Below are 19,594 nucleotides of genomic sequence, written 5' to 3'. Positions count from 1 at the left end.
TTTCCCAGCTGCTATTTAAACTACATAGAACAATAATTGCAGCACAAAAGATTATCTGAGATGAATTTGAAATTGTATTTTCAGGAATCAGTGTATAGATAGATAAAAGACTGCCATTTGGAGATCAGTGATTCAGTTACCCCACTATACTGCCTTTTCTTAAACAGAAAAATAAGCATAATCAAAATATATTGCCCTATTTTAATGTTTGGGTTTTTTTTATTTGGCATGATGTCTAAAAATACAAGAGAAAACATTTTTAGCAACAAATTACAGTAGTTCAAGAGGGGCAATGGGCACAGACTTAAACACAGAAGACACGTCTGAATATCAGGAAAATCTTTTTTACTGAGGCTGACTAAGCACTGACACAAGCTGCACGGAGTGGTTACAGAGTCCCCATCATTGGAGATATTCAAAAGCCATCTGGTCCTGGGCAACTAGCTCTGGGTGGCCCTGCTCAAGCAGGGGAAAGGAGCCTCTTTTCAACCTCAACCATTCTGTGACACTGTGAAGATCCCCCTCCACCATTAGTATTCATCTTAAGTATTGCACATTAGTTCAGCATCACACAGACCACAGAGGAGGTCCAAGCCCAATGTCACAAGCTAGTCCAGTCATCTTTCAAACTCAAGCTATGAAAACACTACTGTGCACGTTTATTCCCTAGTGAGCTGACATAATTCATACTGGAACCTATGGAACTTATTGGGACCATCCAAGTGGAAAAGATGAGGGAGTAACTTAGAGAAATCTTCCTGGTTTTGCATCCTGGATGACCTCAGCAGTAAAGTTGAGTGGCAGAGGATACTGTAATATAAGGCCCATAGCAGGTAAACTTCCAGAAAAAAAGAAGCCCAGTGAGTAATGCATGGAACTCTGTACAGCAAGACACTGATGTATACTCAGAAACTTGGGTAATAGAGCCATTAAAATTTGTTTCACAGATGTCTGTTATTTAACTTTTCTGCAGTACCTAATTATATTAGCAGTTACTTATACTGGACACATGCCTTAAGAATATATCCAGACTGCTGCATGAATGCAAAAGATTCATGTTTGTATGTGCTAAAGATTTAACTTACATTGCTTCTGCTCTTTGATTTGAGCAATATATAAGATCAAACTGTAGCTCGTAATTTGAAGAAAATAGAAGCAAAATTTCAATCAACCCACAAACACGACAATGAAGTTTTAAACTTCATTTCCTTGTCCTCAGTATAGGCTCCTTGACAATGATGAGACTTGTTGAAATCATTATCTAACAAGATATATCTATTTTACTCTAAACAATCAAATGTTAGCAACCGTGAGAAAATAAAGGTCCTATAAAATTACTGTCTGAAACTTTCAAATGATGCTTTCTTAACAGATGAGAGTTTTTTACTTAAATGCTCAGACACCTGTCTAAGGTGCTAGTTCAGAAATTTCATGAGTTTGAGGCTTCTCTAAATTCTACAATTCTGTTTCTAGACATTTTAAGTTTGATGGAATAAACTGATTGTTACACTGCAGTACCTAAATCCCATGCTGAAGTCATTGAATACAGTTATTTTGCAGATATGATTTCACACATGCAACTGGTTTATCTTCAGTGTAGTAGAGTGCTCTAGCAAAAGGTGTTTGCTTGCAGTTTAAGTGATACCTCTCATTGAAGTTTTAGCAGGGCTAGAGAATGTTCTAAAAATAGCTTATGTCTGAAATAAGTTATGCACTTCCTTGGAAAGGCCAAAACCATCCTTGGGAGGGATTTTTAATACCCACTCAAAAAAGTTCAAGGCCTCACTTCTCCTAAAGCAGTTAGTGCTGGAGCAAGAGAAAATGTCAGGAGTTGAATGTTATAGGCAGTAGTATTTCTGCTTTCATTTAAAATAGGATAAAATGCTATTTCTTTTCTGTGTAAAAACTTTAGAAACCAGGTTTGTAGAAGCCTACAATCCCATGGCAATTTAAATCAACCCACTGATGCCTGACAAGATCCCAACCTCCCTGCCCACACAATGTATTCTTTCCTTCTCCTTTGCACTGACTCTCATGCTTACTGCTTCTTCCACATGGAGCTGCTTCGCTTCACTTTGCAAGCAGAAGACTAACCTATTCTAAAAAGGTGAGTAACATCACTAAAAATATCCTGGGTCAAAGAAAGGTATTTTCAAATCAGGATCTGTCACTAGAAGTGGCCAATAACTAATGCCTCACAAAGGACATAAAGACAAGGAAAGCATGAAGACTGTTCCAAACTCTAATGGTTTGCAGTCATCAGATGTCTCCAATGGGAGAGGGAGCTAGAAAGCCCTTGAACCCACTGACAAGGTGCTCCTGAGCTACACTCTATATTCTCCCCTGTTACCATTTTTCAAGATGTACAAAATGAATCGGAGAAGATTGAGTAGTACCTTTAAAATCTGATGATTAATATAATGATATGGCAATAGAAGTTTTATTTTCCTTCCTACCTCACTTTGAAAATGCTATGACTTGTTTTATTGTTTCTTAAAAATACCATGCTCCTTTAGACCCATTGGAGATTCCTGACAGATGTGGTTCTCAGATCTGTAAAAGACTTCAGGAAACAGAATAAGGTATGGTAAATTTTACTTTTTAAAGAGCTTTATTTTTTTTTTTCAGAAAAAGGACTCATGATAAATGTTTTAAAGATATTTTTAATAGTAATCTCCAACATTTTTTGTTATAGTATCTGTCAAATCCAAGGACACCAACTGGCTACTAGGCTACAATACTTAGTCTTCTAATTCAGTGTCAGTGTTCAGTCTATTGTGTAAGATTTACTGCATAGAGGAGAAAAAAATATTTAAAAACATTAACAGTATAGATCTGGTCAGTCTCAGATTGCCTTATAAGGATTTAATTTTGTTACTGAAGGCTCATGCACGTTACTGAAATAGTGATGTACCCAGGCTACTCATCATTACTCCCTTAAAGTTGATTTTTCCTTCCTTTATTAGTTTCTCTGAGGAGATGCTTTATGTGTGATATCCCATAACACTCTTCTACCACCTGATCAGCTCTGGCTATTCTGTTCTTTAAAGCCTGATTTACCTTCTGACAACTTTGAGACAGACCTAATAAACTCATCTTCAGAACTACCAGCTATTACTAACTGCATTTACCTTCATAGAGAAAGGATTTTCAATTCTTTCTGCAATACTGCACCGATGAAAGAGTCAAGCCCTTAGAGAACATCCATGTGTTATCAATCTGGATACCAGCCTTTTTCCCAGGGCTTGAATTGACAAGTGCAAGGAAAGCACAGAAAACGCTAGAATGCCATCATCCATCTGCTGCACCGTGCTTAGCATATGGTAAATAAGATTACCTGCTGTTCTGAGATTGCTATTAAAACTGGCAGTAGCAAGACTTTAGGGGCTGATGTTGACCAAACTACATGACTCTTTTTCTAGCTTACTTTCAGTTCATATTTGACTCTATTCAACTTCATATCAGTTACAAAGTTCTCTCTCATAGTGCACTGTCCCTGAAATGTATGCTTTGTGACACTGAAAAAGAAACATCAGCAGAGGCTGAGACCATCTTTGCCACTGTGACTGCAGAGAAACATTGCAGCACAGTGAATTTAATTCTGCTGATGTCCTTGTGTTTCCTAGCTGATTCTTTCTAACAACTTCCAAAATAATCTCCCTGCATCAGCAGTGATCCCTACTTTAGAAGGTTAACGCTTCTATGAAAACATCCTGATTATTGATCAGGATTCATGGAAAATATTAAACACCTACGTATTTTGAACAGATTTCGGTTTTCTGATGCAGTACATATACAGTACACATAATACATGGCAAATCATAGGACATGACAAGGAAACAATGCCACTTCAAACTATCTAATGTTATGCCTCAGGCTGATTAAATAAACAAAAAGAAACTTGACAGACTCATGCACATCTTACTCTTGGCCTTAATTGCAAACAACTGTTTTGTAATGTATGAGGCCTTTGCCATCCAATTCCTTGGCTGATTTTCTACTGATGAAAGACTTTCCACTTCATTGAACTGTGAAGGCATCATTTCTACTCCAAACCCATGGAGACAGAAGAATTAATTTACAATTCCCTACTATATGAAAGAAGTGATAGGCATTTCATAAGAGGTGGGACTAACAGCAGCACTATTACAAACTTCATCTTCAGAAAATTGTTCCAGCTGTTACAAGATCCTCAGCATAGCTCCACTTTACAGGAAGAGAAAAAAGCCTTTTTACTATGGACGGCTGTGGTACATCACAGTGCCTTGCAAAGAAGCAGCCCAGACCTATAGGACTGGTGAAGCAAAACCACCATTTGTTTTAAAAACCGAAAAGCTCTACATATGCTATTCATAGAAAGGGCCAGACTCCATTAAGGAGATAAAGGAAAGAATGGTTTGGATTGGTTTGGTTTGGTTTTTTTAAGTGAACGGCAAGGCCAGTCTTGCAAGAGGTAGTCATGTTTAATTATCACTGCATCAAGTAGTAATTAGCAATGCATATCCAGCAGTTAATGTTACACCTTAAGGCTCATTTGGATCAATCTGCTCTGAAGGCCCACAGGATTAACAGGAGGAGCAACTTGCACTCACTGCTGATTAGGGAAAAATTCTGACTATGTTTCCATCCTGGAGTCTAAAATTTCCACCTGCATACACCTGGTCTGCCCTGGTACAGTGGACTACCTTTCTATCCACTGATAACAAAAGGGGAACAAGTACAGCTACTAACACAAGTTTATTTATATTTAAGACCCAGTAAAATTTCCTTTTGCAAAGCCACAAAGGCTTTATCCTAAAATGCTGTAAATTGACATTAAATATTTCACAGCTGTCATGTTCACTTCCACTTTTGACACTTAGATATTAAAAGAAATCCAGAATATAGTTATTCAGGCATCTTATCAAGATCAAGCCTTGGAGCTACTTAAACACTCAAACTTCTACTTTTACTCAATTTAATAGATTGGAATAGCAATGACATAAAATGCTGAGTTACTCGATAATATTACATAAAAGAGTAGAAACAATCACAGGACTAGGCTAAAATTGTAGGTACTTTCTTAGAATCATAGAATCATAGAATAGTTAGGGTTGGAAAGAACCTTAAGATCATCTAGTTCCAACATGGCAGGGACACCTCACACTAAACCATGCCACCCAAGGCTCTGTCCAACCTGGCCTTGAACACCGCCAGGGATGGCGCATTCACAGCGCCCTTGGAAAACCCATTCCAGTGCCTGACCACCCTCACAGTAAAGAACTTCCTCCTTATATCCAATCTAAACTTCCCCTCTTTAAGTCTGAACCAGTTACCCCTTGTCCTATCACTACCGTCCCTAATGAAGAGTCCCTCTCCAGCATCCTCACAGGCCCCCTCCAGATACTGGAAGGCTGCTAGATCTCCACACAGCCTTCTTTTCTCCAGGCTGAACAGCCCCAACTTTCTCATCCTGTCTTCATACAGGAGGTGCTCCAGTCCCCTGATCATCCTCGTGGCCCTCCTCTGGACTTGTTCCAAAAGTCCCATGTCCTTTTTATGTTGAGGACACCAGAACTGCACACAATACTCCGAGTAAGTTCTCACAAGAGCAGAGTAGAGGGGGAGGATTTCTTTTCCTGTTGTTCCTAAGTGTTAGTCTACTCTTCCTGCCAACATTCTTGTTCAACCCCAAAAGTGCACTGAGCTAATTCCAAAGGCTGTTTATACTTACACTGTGGCTAGGATGTTTTTTGAACATATGAGACAAGCATTCAAATTCTCCCAAGCTGAGGAAATTCTTAATGTAAGGTAGCCAAATCAGTACAAAACAGAACTGCTGGTGAAGCAAAGCTGTGTGCTATGAACGCTTGCTAGGCTTGCTAAGCATCAACTGATCTTGTACAGCCTCCTCAGGAAGCCTAATGGATGAATGCCATAAAGTCATGGAGAGGCAAAAGGCTCTACTGACATATCTGGTGTAGACTTCATTGGTTACTAAATCACTGAAGGCTCTGTCCTTACTCACAGTAAGGGTAACCTAGCACCTATTCCTGGATTACAAATTCTACAAGGTTATTGTAAAGTTTAGGCATTGCAAAAGTGATCCCCAGTACCCCAAATGTCTTGGAATAACACCCTTGAACATGAAAATCTTATGTGAGAAGCCATGCTTTAGGTCTGAAATTTAACAGTTAACTAAAAACTATCTAAGCTTATGAACACTGTAGCAGCCTGCACAGTGAAACCGATGTTATCACTGTTTCTAGAAGAGAGCTGAGACTGTATACTCTGCAGTATTTCACCTCTGAATTTCAGGGCTGACATTACAGGCTTCACATGGTATGGGGAAACCTAAGTACTCTGACTATTTTGGTCAAATGGTCGCGTGGTAGAATTGCTCTATTAGCCACCTAGCAATCTCCAAATCTAGTAATGCATTATGAAAACAGCATTAGAGTTCGTTTGATTAACACTGGTGATCTCATTTCATTTCCTTTATGGCTTTTTATTAGTTACAATTCAACAGATCTGATGTCCTTTTAACTTTCACAGCTTTCTGTGTAATCAAGCCGAAGTTGTACTAGCACTTTATGTTCCATTAATTCCAGTTTTTCTATTGCAGCTTTTTGGAAGTGCATTCTGAGAACCTAGAAGGAGCTCATTTTCTCCCACAGAAATAGAAACCAAATCCAAGCCAGAAGAGACCACAGGAATTAAACACTTCTGCCTTTAATTTAAGAGATGCTATATGCCACATCTACAGCAAAATCAGTGTGAGATAGTGCTTTTAAACCAAACTTTACAGTCTTGTAGAGAAAAGAGGGAAGTTTCAGGTGTGAAAAAGAGGGGAGCATGACAGCTGCTAGAGCCATTATTCAAAATAATGTATTCTCAAAGACAGGCCAGGGATGTGTAGTAAATACGCTTTGTCTATATTGATTTTGGTCCTACCATATACAGCCAGTGTATCCCAGCATATTTTCTGCTTGCACCTAGATCGGGAGACTCCACTGGCATTACATTGACATGCCCTGAGTACAGTCAGGTAATGGACAGAGAAGTCCCCTCTCTGGGGAAATTACATAGACCCCCTGGGAGCATGTGTGAACGCATTCTCCTCCTCCTCTTATTCCACCACCTTCCCACTCTGAATCTGCATCATTAGGGTCCCCTAATTTCTCTACAAAGAAAGGAAACACAAATCCAGAATAATGACTAATTCAGTGTCTTCCATGAGGGCTGTTGTGGGTGGTGCTGACTCACACCAAGCGGATGAAAACAAGGAAGCTCCTGGCCTCAGTGCAGCTGACAGGTTTGGGCTATGTTTTTCAGCTAGCAGAGAAGATTGGCATTGCTGTGGAAACCCAAATCTTCGGTGGTGGGAGGGTAGGAGCAAAGAAGGTTTGTTTATGAATATACCCTGGCCCATCACTCAGTAAAGAGGTGTGCTTCTGGGGATGGGCTGCTCTCATCTTCTCCTTAGGGATATAAGGCAGGTTTCTCCCTTGCTACGTAACCTTTCTGCGTATGTATATGCAGAGCAAGCCTTATTCTAAAGCTTTCATATACACCTTCTGTTTCATAGCCTCCAGAGCTCACCTCCACATCTGATCTCTTTCCACTTGGGAGATAGACACCTGCTATGGACCTTATCTCAGTCTTTCCCTGAGGCTAAGGATAAACAATCTCTTGTTTTTGTAAGATTTGTTTGTTTGTTTGCTCACATATATTGTTGTGGGTTTGCATTAGGGAAGGGACTCTGAGACTTTTGTGTGCTGTCCTTTTGTAAAGCGGTAGATATGTAACTGCTCAGACTTCTCACGTGAGAATAATCTTGCCCTTTTGCTGGGTTTTTTGCTTGGTGACTCACCAAATTTCCAGGGGGACAGAAAGGGCAGCTCTTTATGTCAAGCCAAGGGTACTATGAGCATGACTGACAAAGGTTATTACTCTCCTAATCAAAATATAGGATAAATTAACCACTTAAAAGGGAGCTAATTTGAGTTGTCGGCTCAACTTTACAGATGAAGGGAGATGTCTGCATATGTTTCGAGCTACTCTAAAGCAGGCATTGCCAAGCTGTGACTCCTGACCCACATGAATTTTACTCAGGGACAGTTCATGCATGCCTTTCAGACAAGGATTATGTTATTTCTCCACCACCAGGAACACCACTAGGCTGCAGGATGCAAGGAAACCTGTAAAAGTTGATGAAAAAGATGAGAAATTTTATGCGCTGAGCTAGCCAACTTGAATTGTCCAAATGAATCATTGCTATAACCTTGCAGCTTGCTTCTTGGAAGGATAAGCAGTTACTGTATCTCAGAATAAAAGCCACATGAAAAAAACTTGGAGAAAATAAAAGTGATAGACAAAAGACACTAGTTACTTCAGAAGGAAAGAATGCATAGAAGCAAGCACAGATGTAATTTGACAAGAAACAGGAATAAAAATCTGTGGCTGTAATTATGAAAAGAATTATATGTAGCATAGAGAAAGGAAATAAAACAAATCAGCTGCCATATGTGAGAGCACAATATAAGACATGGAAACAAGCAAAACCATTTCATGCCAGTCAAGGTATTTAAGAGGAATCAAAAAGGCTTTTACAGGTATATTGAAGAAAGAAAATTATAGAGAAAATAACTTGATAAATAAACCAGGACTTATTCATTCCCCAATGAGTTGAAAAAATACCAAAGAAGATCTGAAAATTAAATTTAACTCAAAAAATAATAACTGAAATAAACTGAAGGCTCATATTGTAGCTTGCCTTTTCTGATAGCTTTTTCTCTAGGTATATACCTTTGCCATGTAGATTATGCACTTCTACATAATCATGAGTACCTGCGCCAGGTTTGTGCTATCTGATGAGACTTGCTGAATTCTGCACCCTTGTATTTGTGTGAATAAGGGCAGAGGTCCATCAACACAACTATTTTGCTTTCCAGTTAGGAATACAAGAGTCTACAAAAGTCTCATTCCTTCTCAGTGCAAATAAGAATGACCTACCTGAAGTAGACACATTCAATATAATATCAGATATTTTTTCTATTTTCCCACTATAGGCCAAACTTTCAAACTCACTCAGCTGAGTGCCCCAGTTCAGCTGTGAGAGTTGGGCTTCCTCCCCTGCTCAAAGCAACCTCTCACATCTTCGTGCCCTCAGCTCACCTCCAGCAGAGAGACCAAAAAGCATCTACCAGAAGCTAGATATTTAGGCTTAAATTTCCTCAGCTTGTGGAATCTGAAGTCTTGGTCTCCACCTATAGCTCTCACCATCACCAGGGTTTCATAGCAAAGAAAATCATGACAGAGCTGAACATGGGTCTCTTTGGAATAGCACCTGCCTCTTGTTTCTCTGCTCTTGAAGTGCCTGCTGAACTGGATTCATAATTAGGTCACTTTTAAGCTGTTACAAAGCCATGTAGTCCTAATTCTGAAGAACTAATGCAGCTGTAACTCTAAGAAAAATAACCACAGCAATAGTCATAATAATGGGCTGGATTATTCCACAAAGCAAGTGGAGAAACCTTTCTGCTCATCACTCAGAAGCAGAGAAGTTAGCTTTCTACTCAAAGGCCAGAGTCATAACTAAGATGAAAATCCATAAGCAACAGGACAAGCGAGAGAGCATAACACACAAACTGAAAAATAGAAACCATTAAGACCTCAAACTATTATCTTATCCTCAAACTCCACTGCAGAAATGCGTTGTAATGCTCTAGCACAGAGAGAAACTTGTTTGACCCCTTACCTGTCACAGAACTTCAGATTATTCCTTGTCACACAAACTTGGATACTTTGAAAGTTAGCTGTGATGCGGTACTGCTGTGTAACTGCTTCAAGCTACCAAATCTACCTAGAGTAAAGGATAGATGTCTCCTTAACAATCTGTCTAAAAATTATAAGGCAAAGTGACATAACAGCTCATGATTTGGTACAAGGGCATTTCCAAAAAATGAGGGAAAACTCATCAAATTGAAAATAACTTCAGCAGTACATCCTTTCAATATGTTATTTTAAATACATTATTATTAAATAATTAATTAAATTTTAAAACAGAAAGTCCAATGGTTCCATTTAATGTTTTACCAACACTGATGAGTGTGAAAGTCTTTTCCCAGCCATTTCCAGATAACATAAAAATTGGCGAGAGAATAAATAATCAGGAAGTCAGCTACTGTTACCCAGGGATTGCATTTTTTGTCATTTTGACCCAAAATACATCATTGGTTTCTTGAACTTGACAAAAAAAAAAAAAATCAAGATCAGTTTTTTTGCAAAATTGCTCCATCAGTGTCAAGACCATTTACATTATGCCTCCTTCAGTACCACCATCTCTCCTTCCAATTTTGTTATCTGATAGCACACAAGTCCCTTCCGTGTCATCTGCAGGATGAGTTACCAGGATGCAAGGTAGTTTTCATAGGTCTCTGGGGACTACTATATTTCTGTTCTTTTGCAAATGTCTTCAGCGTATTAGATATCTCCATTGTGCACAGCAGTCATGCTGACAAGGCTAGGATTTCCAAACATCTGGTGGCTCAACTTGTTCAGGCACAACAGTTCCACTTCACACTCTGGCTATTCAGAAACCCCAACCCAATGGTCCTTAAATCGTGGATGGGTCAAAATTGCTTGTACTGAGTTAAAATTTCTAGGCCAAAGAAAAGTGCACATGCTCTAGGAGAATAGCTAGCTCATCGGTTTCATGAAGAAGCCTCAGAACTTATCCCACAGAGCAGATGAAAGAGGTTTGTTTGACAGCCCCATTAACTGAAAGCTGCTGTGAATAGCACCAAATAGGCGAGAGAAGTGTGAATTTTGTTATAGTTACAATAACTGCAGGACAAAGAAGGACTAGAGGAGAGAGACTGATCTAGTCTTCATTCCTCTTTCAGTACTTTGCTTTTCGGCTGTTTCATGTGACAGGGTCTCCTGTTCATAAAGAATAAGACTTTAGGTTCTCAAGCATTTTATTTCAGTAAAATGAGCCAGGAATAAGGGCATAAGCTGTCATAACCAAGGTTTCTAAATGTAACAGTAGTTATTAACTAGTGAAAATTTTAGTGGTATTTTTTAATAAAAGATCACTGAATAGAAGTTCAACAGAGACCCCTGAAGATTAAAAATGGACTAGTTTAATGTCATAATTAAGCCAAAATCCCATGAGTATGCCAGAGATTATAGAACAGTTAGAATAACTTTTTTTTCAGTAAAGCATTAGGTACCATTTTTCAGACATCAAATGGTAACAGTTTATAAAAAGAAAAATGTCTTGATTTAAAGATAGGCAGCCTTCCTGAAGAGAAGTGTAACCGTGTTTCACTTAGAAAGGTAATAAGAGGCAGTTGACTCCCATTAATCTTGAATAGATCAAAAGGACACAGACAGCATAATAAAAATTTCAGTGAGTGCATAATAAAGCTTCACAGTGGTTGTGAAGGGCTAAGAGTTGTGAGAAAAATGGAAGAAATCTGTCTGGTATTAATGTAGCATCAGCTTTTGGCAACAATAATATTTCTATGACTATCTATCTGTATGAGTTTGTCTATTTAAAGCTAGAAAACAAACTGCTTCACAAGATTAACATTAGTGCCAGTTTCTAAATTGTGAATTAAAACATAGGGAAACTATTTTTACAGGTGGCTTTCCCACTTTCAAGAGTTTATTTTACAACTTGGAGAAAACACCAACAAAAATCTCAAAAGAAGCAGCAAGTCAGCAGCTGAAGAAGCAGCTGAAAAGCAAGATATTTATGAATACAAAAAATATTGATATATGTTTCCAAGCTTAGCATTCAAGCTAGAAATTATTGGCTTTTAAGAAACATCTATGATCCAATAAAGAGGAATGCTCATCTTAGTAATAAGGCTCTGCCTGAAAATGCGGTGCTGTGGGTTGATATTTGTCTCTCCCTCACCCTCCCTGCATTACCTTTGGCAGGTCACTTGTGGCTCAGTTTCTTCTCAACAAAGGAATCATGTTTCTGCTCTATGTAGAGGTTATACTAGGTAAATTCATTAACATCTAAGCCTGACTGCACAGCAGTAAGGAGCAAATAAATTAGACATGTATCAGAGAAGTTGGTGGCTACAAAAATCTGTGTTAGTGTGACAGAAAACCAGTTTCACAAATATGTTTTATAATTCTTTTTCCCTTGACATTTAGAGTATCTGGACTTTTACCAAACTGCAAAATGTCTTCAAGTTTCAGTAGCTTAGCTTCAGTCTGTTAAGGTAACAGATGCCACATGAGAGAAGGCACCTGTTACGCACTATGCCTCCATTAGGTAGTTATGGATAAAGCAACTTAGATATGCAATCCATAAAAGTCAAACCATTACCTCTGTCAGCTTCTTGAGCTACTCATGGAGGCAGTGAGAGTGTGCTGAATGAATCTGAAGAGAGGTATACCTCCTCAATGATATTGGTGCGTGTCTACAAGTGTGTGTGCTGCTGTTTCTGTGTGAAACTATAAATTTGTAGATAACAATGTTTTTCCCCCAAGAAGCTGGTGGGTAAAGCAGTAACAGCAAGCTCATGTTTGTGTAAGTGAATTGGAGCCAGATGGTGAAATATTATAAACTGATAAGTTCATAAGGTCAAACAGACATATGGTTGAAATGCCAAAGTGTCACATCAGGTCAGTAAGTGTCACCACAGTAGTATTACTGCTACTTTGCAAAAGGATTAAGAAGGAGAAAATGATGCATCACTGATGTCTTCTGCTTTCTGCTCCTAGAGGTCCCAGATCACAACTGGCTCTAGTCAATAACATTAACTTAGCCAGTGAGTGTGACTGACTGGAACAGCTTGTATCTCAGAATGAGGAAGATAGCACTATCATTTTTTTAGTTGAGATAACTTTATAGTAATCTTAATTTTCTTTCTCGTAAGCTTGTTTTACAAATGTCAACTTTTCATCTTGTCACTTGTTTATCAAACATATCTGGCTTCCCTGTGGCAGCATGCCATAAACTATGCAAGTGTCATGATCCCCTCTGCAGGGGTTCTGCTTCAAGAATTTAGGAACTTATTCTTTTATTCTAAGTCACAATGGTCAGCACCTTTGAAGAATCAGGTTTGAAAAGCATCAGGATCAAGAGAGACTCCATGGCTTAATGTTTAAGTTTGCTTAAAGGTCTCTTTCCCATCAGGCTCCTTTTCCATGTGTAATTGCAAATTCAATAGAGTTTCTTTCTGTGATAACTCTGCCACCATATCAGTAAAGAATGTAAAGACAGGAAAGAATGAGAATATAAAGGTTTTGTGTTTGCAACTAAGACCTTAAAAATTATTTGGGCATCACCTACCCAAACAGCAACAACACATCCAGAAGTATCAGGAAAATCAAGCTAAATGGTTTCACTCTGTTCTACGTACTATTATGCAACCAGCTGTTTCTGCTCATTTTAGAACACTATGCTAATCACCAAACCTGAAAATTGGCATCAGTCATAACATGTGGAAAAACAGCTCAAATATTTTTAAGGTATCTTTTGCAATGTGGCCAGTGAATATTTCATGAGGAAAGTACCAATCCACAGAAAGAATATATATTTATATTGAAAATAAAAGCAAAGAAGTATTTATGTTTTTCATATTTTCACATTTGAATCTAATTTGTACAGCATGCCTAATGAACCATACATCTGCAGAGACAAGGAACAATTCAGCTTTGCCTGCTGCCTTCTGTTTCTGTTTGATTTGTATTTGTTTGTAAGTGATGCTAGATTCCCAATTGCTAGGTTTATTGTTTATTGATTTTTACTATTATTGGGCTCTACGTATATATAGGAATTCATGATCCAGAGATGTTTACTAACTGTGCAGTGGGAACTGTATACAGGCACCTTGTTCATCAAATTCAGTGAAATACCAAGGAGGGACAGATCCTAGATAATGCCTACCACTCTGGACTGAAGATGCTCAAAGGTCTCACAAGTGGAGTTATGAAGGTATAATTACACAGAATCATGGAAATGAAGCTGAAATTTTGTCCATGCTGCATATGTGCCACAGGCTAAAAGGTTTTCTGAATGCTGTAGCCAACCATACTAGTGTGAGCACTTAGTCACTATTAAGATGCTATTCTATCTTCCAGCCTTCATCACAAACAGCCAGAACCAGACCATTTGACTGTGTGTTGCAAGAACTGTAATCTGTCACCACAGAATCATTTCATGTTTTTACTTATAGAGAGTTGTCAGGAAACTTTTATGCTCTGTTACAGCTGTGGAAAGAAATGTCCTGTAAAATGTACACTGCGCTCGATTGCATGGTTGTCAAGATCTTTCATTAAAACTTGATATATAAAAAAGAGCTCATGTTACTTTTCCAAAAACCTAAAAAAAAATACATTCAGGATTCTGGAGTTAGAGAAGACTAACTTGCCACTAGTCAAACGAAAAGTCTCAGAGATATTCATGAGTGAGGAACACAAAAAGTTTCAGTTACTGATAATAAAGTCTTCAAGAGTTGGATCACACACCTACTTAAGAGGATAGTTATAGAGCAAGCTAGACAAGCAATTTATCATTTCTGAGTTGCTCATCAAGGAAATAACTGATGCCAGGAAATACTGACAAATGTGGAAGAGCACCAGGCTCAGCAAGATACGTCTTTTACAGGCAATAAACTATCCTCATGTGATGTAAAGGAAAGAAATCAGAAGAAGTCATGTAGGAAAAGGTGAAAACCAAGTAAATCATTCAAAGTACCATTTGAAATACAGTTTAAGGAAGTCCTGTTAAGTCTGGCCTGTTTCAGTCCAGCAACCTGATGCCCTTCATGATAAAGTCTTCCTCATCATGATGAACAACGACTTTGACTATATGTTCCACAATAGAACAATGGTGGTAAAGTGAATCTTTGAACTAATGACTGCCTTATTACTGCTCAACTCCCTTATGTTTATGTATGGAAAGCAACTGAAAAGGGATAAAAGATTAATACATCATATTCAGGTTACTATAAGTTAAATTAATCTTGTTGCTTTTATTCACATAGAAATAGCTATAGCTTAAAGAAGTAAAGATTCTTTCCAGCTTTACTGAAGCTCATTGATGGCTAAAGCCTGTCCAAAACAGTAATACAGCAACCATGTGATTAACAAAGACCATAAAATTATTTAAATATTTGCTGTTTCTAATGCATTGCAGAAGATGTAGAGGCAAGTCAATGGTATGATGATTCATGGCCTTCTTATCCAAACACTAGGATTTTTTTGTTGTGTTGAAATACAGAATAATGAGGACAGGAATCCCTGAGGTCTCAATTTTTAGCAAATCAGCCTGTTCCTAAGCACAAAATGCAAAATTGATGCCCAGCCACACCTATGTGGGTAATCGATTTCCTTTTCAAAGGCAGTAAGTTGTGTTTTTTTAATAATCTTGGATGTCAGTAGTTTTGTAGCAGTTAATTCTTAGAGTGCAATTTTAATTCCATGTTAAAATTAACCTTAAATTACAAACAAAACCAAAACCAAAACAAAAAACATACAAAAAGAAAACAAACAAGAAAAAAAAAAAAATGAATAAGGGAAAAATCTCTCTCAGTCAAAAGAGAAAGATGTTCCAGGAAGAAAAACTACAGCTGGAAGATTCTATCTTACTATGGAACCCTTAAACCTGCAGCTTAAAATGCAGTACTACATTCAAAAAGGCTGTGATAAATACTCTGTACATAACTTTTAGCAATTTTGTACCTTTTTTCTCAATTGTTGAGATGAATAACATTCCTTAAAATATTTAACTAATTTAACTGATATATCTTTGTGAGTCACAATTTATTATTTTATTTTTTTTTTAACTTAATGGAAACTTTTATTCCCTGGAGAGTATGTGGGAACTCACCAAAAGTAATATGTTCACTGAGATGGGAGAGGCTGAGAGATTCTGTGCACACAAAGAGCAAAATCTGAGAGCACAGGACACAGCTGGACCATCGTTCCCCCCTGAAGATGACACAGAAATCCTGGTTACAGAACTTTACTGTAGAGTAATCGAAAGAAGACAGCTGGAAAAGCAGTGTATCAGCTGGAAAATTAAGCTTGTTACATACGAGTGAAAAAATTGTTCCATCAGTTGGCTTATAAGCATCTCTTGAAAACATTCCTTTACTTTGTAGGTTTTTCTTCAGTGGATTTCATCTTCAGTCCTTTTCATTAACTGGAGCTCCCCCTCAAGGAATACAGTGGGAAACAAACTAGCTTTGCAATAAAAGAGATAGATTTCTCATTTTGACTAAAACAATCCCGATATCCTAACCTACAAAATCTTCAGAGATTTTCTTCAGCATATTCCCTCGCTTATGGTTGATATATAGTTTGCTAAGCAATTTCATGTAGAAGTGAGGCTGCTCTTAAATGAAGAGACCTAGGCCAGAAAATATTAGAACATTGATTTCAGTGACTTCAGGGACTTTAAGTATGATTTTACTCAAACTACAACTCTTGTACCATAAAATGGATGATACCCACGCTGCTACAGTACAAAAAGCCTTTGTTTTGGCTCAGCAATGTTCCTCACACTTCAGTGAAACTTAAATGAGAGCTGCTAGATGGGTCACTGCATGGAGCTCTTAGTGGAGCACCTCTCCAGCAGCCCCACTGCCCAGTGCCTACCGAGGATGCATGTGTAGAAGAGATGATAGGCCAGAAAATATCCAGTGGCAAAAAGGGAAGACACAGGAGGATGAGACACCTGCACTATGTCAGGGAGGTCTAGGCAATGGTCTTGGCCAAAGAGACTGAGAGGAGAATGAATACTCAGTACCAAACAGCTACTAGGGTCTTTACTACAAAGCAGATGAGCATGAGTGAGAAGATCATCAGCATCATCAGGAATGGGACGGGACTTTGTTTCCTTCTCGGTGCTTCCAGTATCCTCAGTGTCCCTTTACCTTGACTTGTCATAAGTCCAGTCATACACCTACGAAACTAATCTCAGATGGGAGAAGATGTCCATAACTCTTAGGATATGACCAAGATACTCTCTGCAATAGTTCTGGTAGCACTAAGAGCTTTCTCTGCCTGACCACACTCAATCACACTGTGGTGGTAAAATTATTAATATTTAAGATTTTCAGAGGTCTGACTAAGAATTTTATCCTAAATAAAAGAACATTCCTGTTTATTAAAAGCTAATATTGTGATGGTTTCTACCTCCCCGCTCTGAGCTGAGCTAATACTGGTGTGCCACTCCTACAGGCCTCACCCACAGCTGTCTCTCCATACTGTCACATTATTTACTGTTTGATTTCCTGTGGTAGTTAGCAAGATACTTAAGGAGTCCATCCCTCCCAGGGAGGGATACCTGGTTTTGTTAAACATTGAAATGATTGGTTTTCCTCATTTTTTTTTTCTTTTTCCTTCTGAAACAGCATATAGGCTGGGTCTCTGAAATCACTTGGCAGAGAACACAGGAGCAGAGGGGGAGATGAGGGCAGATTGCTATCTCAGTCTGATCTTAGTTGATAAAGCTTATGTCTCATCTGTGCTTTATGATGCACTTGGAGTCCCTAGGTCTATGACAACACCTTAGGAAACACCATTTTTCAGGTTTTCCGGGGACCTGGTCCTATTCTTAACACTCTGTGGTATTTCTCAGCACGGCATAATTAGCTGCTTCAGAATCTGGTTTACTTTCACTTCTTCCAGAAGGTGGATAAAGTCACAAAGCTTAACCTGACACAGTATCTATCACTTGGTCTTCTTTTTAATGTTGTACAGTAGATAGCAAAATGCCACACACTACTGGCCCCAGTAATGTTACTCTGCCATTCATCCTCAAACCCCTTAAAAGCTACAGTTGCGTGTTATCTTTCTTGCACAATAATTATAGCATTTTGCAGGCCCTCATAGTTTTGCTGCAGCCTACAGGGAGTACTGCACATACAGCCATGCCATGACAGAGGTAACTGCCTGCCGCTGCACTGGTTGCTCAATACAGAGCCTTGGCTGTATCGTGCTGCCCCTTATTCCTCCTAAACAGCCAGCGTGAATGTTCAGTCACTCAGGAGCCAGGTTGTCAGAGATCTGATAATTAATCTTTGTAAATTATGCTTATTTATTCAACTGAAATTGCAGGAGGACATAGCCAATGTAATCTGAGGGTTCCCTGGGAAATGCTGTACCAAACAACCCTGTATGGCACAGCTGTAGAGTCTGCTGAGACAGAAAAGTTGCTTTTGCTCAGTTTAAAAAACATGAGTAGCAAGTGTTTGAAAGTGAAATATGCTGCAGTTAAATGGACAGAAGAGGTTTAATTATAGAATCATAGAATCATAGAATAGTTAGGGTTGGAAAGGACCTTAAGATCATCAAGTTCCAACCCCCCTGCCATGGGCAGGGACACCTCGCCCTAAACCGTATTACCCAAGGCCTCATCCAGCCTGACCTTGAACACTGCCAGGGATGGAGCATTCACAACCTCCTTGGGCAACCTATTCCAGTGCCTCACCACCCTAATAGGAAAGAATTTCCTCCTTATATCCAAACGAAACTTACCCTGTTTAAGTTTTAACCCATTACCCCTTGTCCTACCTTAATTGACTGACTTATGTCAAATTTCAATAATTATTGTTCAGCTGGTGGAAAGCTACTGTTCTATCCTGCTGCAACAAACTCTGTAGAACTTAAATACCCACATTTCCCAGTATTCCCAAGCACTACTTTAATGCTTAATTTGGCTCTCCACCAAAGCAAGACCTCAGCCTACTTTTTAGACGTAATGTTACCCCTCTTCTATAATCACCCATCAATAAAAATTCTCTCCCCAGTTCTTCAGTAGCTCTTTTTCCTTGTGGCATTATGGACCCTCAGGCTCTCGGCTGAATTTCAAGTACCAAATACAACACATTGAGAGGACAGCAGAAACTATACTTTTCCACAGCTAATAGTTCTTTTCTGCCCAACCACACTTTTCTAGGGAAAAATCAGTGTTGCCCATCTCTTCTCTATGGTATGGTCTCTGGGATATGATCTAAGAAGCCCAAATGCTTCAGCCTACACAAGAAGAGCTGGAAGGAATGCTCAGCAGCCAGGCATGTCTCTAGTCACAGCCACATGAAGCCATACTTCATACTTTGAATGCAGTGCAATTGAAGTAGGATTACTTTTTAAAAGTAAATTAATTCCCTTAAGAAAAGGAATCCATGTCTCCCATTAAAACATAGAAATAGCCTATAGACAGTAACACTATACGTAGGTTGTCTTTTTTTTTTTTCCAGAGAATGTATGCTTTGATTCTTCTTATTGTCTTCCTGCTAGCTAACTAAAACCTTTTTTTCCTCACCCACGGCTTTATTCTGATGGATATGCAACATAAAGACTTTGCAAAGGGTTCAGTTATGCTGTCATTGTATTTATACCCCATATCCTCATTATTGCTAGCCTCTGATTTGTCACAAGCAATGTGCAACTAAGCAAATGTAAGCTTGTAACATCCAGGCTGCATTACAAATTTTTATTCACACAAGGAGTAATTCTGAGTCCTGTGTCAGCTGGCTTGGTGGTTTGCAAAGGCTGTGGTATCATGGGCTGATTAGAGAATAATGCAGAAAATGCAGTTGTTTTTGCTACTGCTACCACCACCAAACCAGGCACT

At 38.7% G+C, this 19,594-nt stretch overlaps 1 long non-coding RNA gene across 1 annotated transcript in view; it reads right to left on the bottom strand.

Moving 5' to 3' along the window:
* Positions 1–202: 202 nt before the first annotated feature.
* The window catches only part of LOC133219496 (uncharacterized), a 36,916-nt gene continuing 17,524 nt past the window's right edge, over positions 203–19,594 (bottom strand). The window contains exons 3-5 of the long non-coding RNA XR_009727456.1: positions 9,740–9,840; positions 9,157–9,366; positions 203–838 (exon numbers count right to left, since the gene is read on the bottom strand). This is a non-coding gene — a long non-coding RNA (uncharacterized LOC133219496). The remainder of the gene's footprint in view (positions 839–9,156; positions 9,367–9,739; positions 9,841–19,594) is intronic.

Source organism: Neopsephotus bourkii, unplaced genomic scaffold (genome assembly GCF_033783945.1).
Source record: "Neopsephotus bourkii isolate Nb327-2 ecotype Australia unplaced genomic scaffold, CSIRO-AGI_Nbou_v1 NB_1358, whole genome shotgun sequence".
NCBI classification, from domain to species: domain Eukaryota; kingdom Metazoa; phylum Chordata; class Aves; order Psittaciformes; family Psittacidae; genus Neopsephotus; species Neopsephotus bourkii.
Note: the sequence above shows the minus strand (reverse complement) of the source record. Positions and strands in the feature narration are given on the sequence as shown.